Consider the following 6,582-nt stretch of genomic DNA (forward strand, 5'->3'; position numbering starts at 1 on the left):
GGGGGGGGGGAGGGTGTCCTTCAGCCCAGCCTGTACCCTCTCCAATCTGACACCCATCGAGGGATGTCTGACTGCCTGTTTAGACCCCATCCCCATCCCCAGGCCTAAACTGGCAGTTGGACATTCCTCTCACAATCCAGGATTCCCAACTGCTCACCTGCCTTCCTGATTGCCCCTAACCACTTCTGCCTGCCAGCGTGATCACCCCCTAACCACTCCCCTGCCAACCTAGTCCCCCCCAACTGCCCTCCCCTGCTGGCCTGTTTGCCCACACCTGCCCTCCCCTGCTGGCCATCTTGTGGCAGCCATATTGGGACCACATGGGGGCTCCCATCTTGTGCGAGGGTGTGATGGTCAATTTGCATTTTACCTGTATTATATAGGATTATATTTAATTTTTATCCTTCTGTATTTTATATTTTGATGCTTCCATTTATTTATTTTTGTTTACTTCTAATATTTTGATTTGCTTTAGGAAGACTCATCTGTTTTCCATATTTGCATTTTTTTGAAAACAATATTTTATTTCTAATCCAAAATTTTAAAATAACCTTAATTCTATCTGTCATCTATGTATGTATCATCATCTTATTTTTCATGTTGAATGAATGAAGATTCCTTGGTGCTTTGTGATATAAGAAATTTAAAGCTTCTATTTTCTTCTATTGCAGCTTCTGCCTGGTTTTAGAAGAAGTGTTCAGCCCTAGCTGGTTTTGCTCAGTGGATAGGGTGTCATCCTGTGGACTGAAAGGTCCTGGGTTCATTTCCAGTCAAGGTCACATGCTTGGGATGGAGCTTCGATCCCCAGGGGGCGGCGTGCAGGAGGCAACTGATCATTGGTTTTCTCTCATCATTGATGTTTCTTTCTCTCTCTCTCTCGCTCCCTCTCCCTTCCTCTCTGAAATCAATAAAGTTATATCTTTTAAAAAAATCTCTTTCAGTAAAAACCATGCATGCCTAATATTTTTCAAACACATTTGCCACACTTTTAATTTTTTCTATATATTTTCTTTCTGTTTAAGTCTTTTTAATGCCCATCACTAACCTTTCTTCAATTTGCCATTCTTAATCTTGTTATTAATTTACTTGGAACATGACTACTCTCTCAATCTCAAAAACATTTTTAAAAACTGGACACTTTTCTATAATTCCTCTTTGATTATTGTTTCTATTCTGCTTTCTTTTTGAAAATTGCTGTCATAGAAACTGTATTTCTGATTGGTTTGCCTTTTTTCTCATTTTCTGTCAGTACAGTCCCTTTGCCTTTTCCTCTGGATTCCTCAGTTTTTTCTCAGTGTTGTCCTGTAAATCGCTAATTAAATTTTCTGCAATGTCAAGTCTACTAATTATTGATTCAGACTAAAGTGTCATTTTTAATTTAAAACGTGTGCTGTTTATCAACAGTTTTTTCTCACCTTTGTCATCTGTTTCTATTTCATAGGGGCAAGGTTTCACTGATTTGTTTTTCCTTCTTCTATTCCTTAAGGAGAATGTGAATCTCCTGAGTCAGACCCTTATCTCCTTTTCTTGTATTGAAACTTTCTCATTTACTTATTTTGTTCATTATCTTTTCTAAAAACATAAATGTATATTTCATAAGTTTTACAACCATAAATTGTTGTGGGTTTTGTCACAATTCTCTATCCAAATCCTTCATAGGGGACCTCACCAAGTTGTCAGTGCTTCAATCTGCCTCTTGAAAATCTTAGTAAAGCATCTTACATTTCACATAGAATTAACATCTCCAAATTAGACTAAGAATCCTTTTTTTCCCTTTTGAACTCCCACAACAGCCATGCTACCATTTTGCCAATCATCCAGAATTAGACTATCATTTATTCTTCCTCTTGTTGAACTCTTCTTAAAGACAGAGTTCCTAGTTCCATAATGATTCATGTGGTGTTTCCTTGAACTCTGTGCTCTCCCTTATCATGTTACATTTATTACTTTAATTATGTGGCCTTACTCTATTTCAAAATAACCTGTGTAATATGTCAGATTATTTCTTTTAAATCACACCTTCAATAATGCATTTCTTCAGAAGCTTTCAATAACTCTCTTTAACTTACTGAATTAAGGATACACTCCACCTCATGGCATTTGAGATTTTTCAGAATATCACTCATTATTGATCCAATATACATTAAAGCCTTATACTCCACCACTCAGTGCCATACTACAATTTGTATGGACCCAGTTGCCTGCAAGAATGTGGCCGCCCACCTATATCATCCTATAAAGTGTTCTTTTCCTGTGTCATTTTAATTCTGTGAACATATATTAAATTTCTATTATAAGGCAAGAATAGAAAATTCTTAGATGTTAAAACATTAATATAATGCATCTTCTTAACTAACAGATGACTCTGACATCTACAGCTCAATACCTGGTGATAATGTGCTGCTCCAATCAATAAAGTACAATGGGAACAGAATAGGAAGTGATGAATTCTGTCCAGGGGATTCAGGGTAGGCTCACAGAGAAGGAGATTTAGACCAGTAGTAACAAAGATGAATCTGAGTTTACTTTCTAGACAAACAAGAGGGAAATGGCATTCCACAAAGTGGGGATAACATGAGAAGAGTTAACAACAACAAAAAAAGTGTAACAGTTTATAGTATATTTAGGAAAAGATAAATACTCTGGCATATTTATCTTTGATGTACATACGATAAGGCATAGAATGTGGCCTGGGGTATAATATGTGCTTAGTAAGTATTTTTTGGATAAGTGGGTGAAAGACTAAGAGACTTTGAAGTATTAAATGCACTTAATGGAAGACAGGATTCGAAAGCAAGCATGAAGCTATATTATAAATGTGCAGATGATAATTCAGAAGGTTAGACCTCATCTTATGGGCAATTGAGAAACAAAGAAAAAAATTGCAAATAGAATGGATGTATAAATGAAGTTTCAGCCAAATTTTTAAGAACATAGATACTATACCAGATACTAAAATAAGCAGTGAGATACAGCATCCCATAGAACTTCACAAACAAGAATTGGACACAAACCAGGTTTGCAACTCTTTAATTGGTCACAAGATTATCTAGAGTATATAAGGCTCGTTAAGTGGAGACTGAGAGAGTGGAGAAGAAAGCTGCGGTGTGAGTCTGAGTTCCACCTATGATAGGGAGAGTTGAGGTGCGTTTCCTTCACTCAAGTAAAAAAATGGGGGGGGTGTTAAGGCCACTCCAATGATTTATTCAATAGATACCTTTTGAAATTTTGGGGGGGATAGGTAGAGGAGGCAAATAGTTGACTCCTACTTTTGTTCCCAGAAAGGAGACATGGCCCTTAGCAGGTCTTCCTAGGGCCTGCCAGTAGTGTGTGGGTTCGTAACTTCGTGTTGAAAAATTTCACAACACGACTCCGGGTGAAGTTTAGAGGACATTTATTAAGGAAGGGGACAGTGAGACAAGGAAGGGCCTAGGACAGTGATGGCAAACCTTTTGAGCTCGGCGTGTCAGCATTTTGAAAAACCCTAACTTAACTCTGGTGCTGTGTCACATATAGAAATTTTTTGATCTTTGCAACCATAGTAAAACAAAGACTTATATTTTTGATAATTATTTTATGTATTTAAATGCCATTTAACAAAGAAAAATCAACCAAAAAAATGAGTTCGCGTGTCACCTCTGACACGTGTGTCATAGATTCGCCATCACTGGCCTAGGATAACAGGCGAGGGACTGGATGCAGAAATGAGCCTTGGTGAAGCTGCTTTGGCTCACTAAGAAGTCAGAGCAAACGGCGCCTTGGGGACAGGGTCAGGAGGTTTGCTGCCTTGGTTGCAAGCTCCTGAGTTCCCTAGAGCAAGCATGTCAAACTCAAAGGCTAACATGGGCCAAATAAACCAGGTTTAAGTTTATGTGGGCCGCAAGAAAACAAAAGCTTCAATTTTCATAGAAACGTGGGTTTATTTTGATAGAGACATGCTGAATATAAGGGCTGAAATAAATGAGTAATCGTTAACATGAAATGCAACACTATTATAATAATCAGTCATTAGCGAACATTGTAGTTCATTATTAATAATTATGTATAACAGGGTATTGTAAAAAGTTACAAAATTTTTATTAAAACGTTTCTTACATACCGTTATATTGGCTGGGCCGCAAAAACATTGGTTGTGGGCCACATGCGGCCCATTGGCTGCGAGTTTGACATGCCTGTGGGGAAGGAGAGGGAGAGATAGGGGAAAGGAGTGGGCATACTCCCTGGAGGGAGAACATGCTCTGGAAACCTTCCTTTTGAGGTTTTAAGGTTGGGAGTTTAAGGGAGGTCTTAGGGGAGGATCTCAATAGAATATTCATCAGTTTTATGTTGATTTACCAAAATGGGATTCCCTCAACTTCATCTGTGCTTGGGTGTGGTTGGCAAATGGCACTAATTAGATTTCTGCAATCTATCTCCCTGAGTGGGGTGAATTAAACTATTTACTCTGTGGCTGGGGAGAAGTATCCTTGGTTTAGGGAAGATAGGATTTACTAAATGGTTGCAAACTGCTTGTTTAACTGTCTGTCTTAGTTTCCCTATTTCTGTATCCACTTGTCTTGGTTTACTAGCCTGTCTCTCACTTTCAAAATTCTAAAAGCAGGAAAAATGACTGAAATGAATGAATCTTCTAATAAGTAGAACAAAGGAGAAACTGTTTTTGTTGTAGCAAGGAATGATTGTTCTTTCAGTGTTTTCTATTCAAGGTTGTTATGCAGATTTAAGTTGCTTAATAAGCGTTAGGAGTTAAATAAGTTCATGGGTATTATCTTTGGCCTAGTGCAGTGGTTGGCAAACTCATTAGTCAACAGAGCCAAATATCAACAGTACAACGATTGAAATTTCCTTTGAGAGCCAAATTTTTTAAACTTAAACTATATAGGTAGGTATATTGTTATTAACTTAATTAGGGTACTCCTAAGGCTTAGGAAGAGCCACACTGAAGGGGCCAAAGAGCCACATGTGGCTCAAAAGCTGCAGTTTGCCGACCACGGGTCTAGTGTAAAGGGCTGCCTGCAGGAGCAAACAGACACCATTTCTGAAATCTGGATCATGTGTACTGTGGAAGGAGTAATTGACCACTCAAAATAGAGATGCTTTTGTTTGGATTTATCTCTATGTGAATTGGCTTCCTTCCCTTTTGAAGTCCCAAACCAGTAGCCCCCTTCTCCTTAGCTTAAGATGGCGTATATGCCTCAACTGACCAATCTGTCCTCAGGGCTCCTATTCTTATGGAACACATATATACCTTTGCTAATTTTCTCCTGTTAACCTGCCTCATATAATTTGATTATTAGGTAGTCTAGCCAGAAGAACTTAGAGAAGTAGAGGAAAATTATTTTTCAGCCCCCACAATAGTAAGTACAATAGAAGAAAGAAAACAATGGAGTAGGATAAAAAAAAAATTAAAAAGATGGGTTGGTGATAGTCTCTCCTTTTAAATAAGGGAGTCATTATGGCCTTTTTAGAAGGTTAAGATTTGAGCCAAATCTTGAGGGAGGTGAGGGAGTTAGCCCTGTGGCTATATGGAGGAAAGAACCAGTTTCAAAGCCTTAGGGCAGATGGTATATGGTGATTTCTGAAGCAGCAAGCAATCTTGTGTGGCTGAATGGAGTGAGCTAGGGGGAATAGTAGTAGGAGATGAGGTCAAAGATGTAATAGCAGCTAAATTGTGTAGGGCCTTGAAGCTCATTGCAAGGACTTTGACATTTATATTGAGTGAGGCAGGAAGCCATTAGAAGAACTGAGCAGAGGAGTGACATAATTTGACTTCATGTTGTAAAAGAATTATTCCTTTGATCTGCTGTAGCCATTTTTTTTTAATGTTCTTATGACATTTACCACAGCTGATTTTTTATAATGTGGTTATTTGCGGGTAAGTCTCCTCTTCTAAATTGTAAATTCACAAATAAATCTAGGTCTTATTCAGCATTGTATCACTTACAGTGAATAACCAGTACTTTGTATATAAATGAGAGTCAACCCTCATTTTTTTTATATTGCTATTTGCCCTTTCTTTTTTTTTATAATTAAATCTTTATTGTTCAGATTATTACATTTGTTCCTCTTTTTTCCCCCCATAACTCCCCTCCTTCCAGTTCCCACCCCACCCTCCGCCCTCACTCCCCACCCACTGTCCTCATCCATAGGTGCACGATTTTTGTCCAGACTCTTCCCGCATCTCCCACACCCCTTTCCCCCCCAAGAATAGTCAGTCCATTCCCTTTCTATGTCCCTGATTCTATTATAATCAACAGTTCATTCTGTTCATCAGATTATTCATTCACTTGATTCTTAGATTCACTTGTTGATAGATGCATATTTGTTGTTCATAATTTGTATCTTTACCTTTTTCTTCTTCTTCCTCTTCTTAAAGGATACCTTTCAGCATTTCATATAATACCGGTTTGGTGGTGATGAATTCCTTTAGCTTTTCCTTATCTGTGAAGCTCTTTATCTGCCCTTCAATTCTGAATGATAGCTTTGCTGGTTAAGTAATCTTGGTTGTAGGTTCTTGGCATTCATCACTTTGAATATCTCTTGCCACTCCCTTCTGGCCTGCAGAGTTTCTGTTGAGAAATCATC

Source organism: Myotis davidii, unplaced genomic scaffold, assembly GCF_000327345.1.
Source record: "Myotis davidii unplaced genomic scaffold, ASM32734v1 scaffold26, whole genome shotgun sequence".
Taxonomy (NCBI): Eukaryota; Metazoa; Chordata; class Mammalia; order Chiroptera; family Vespertilionidae; genus Myotis; species Myotis davidii.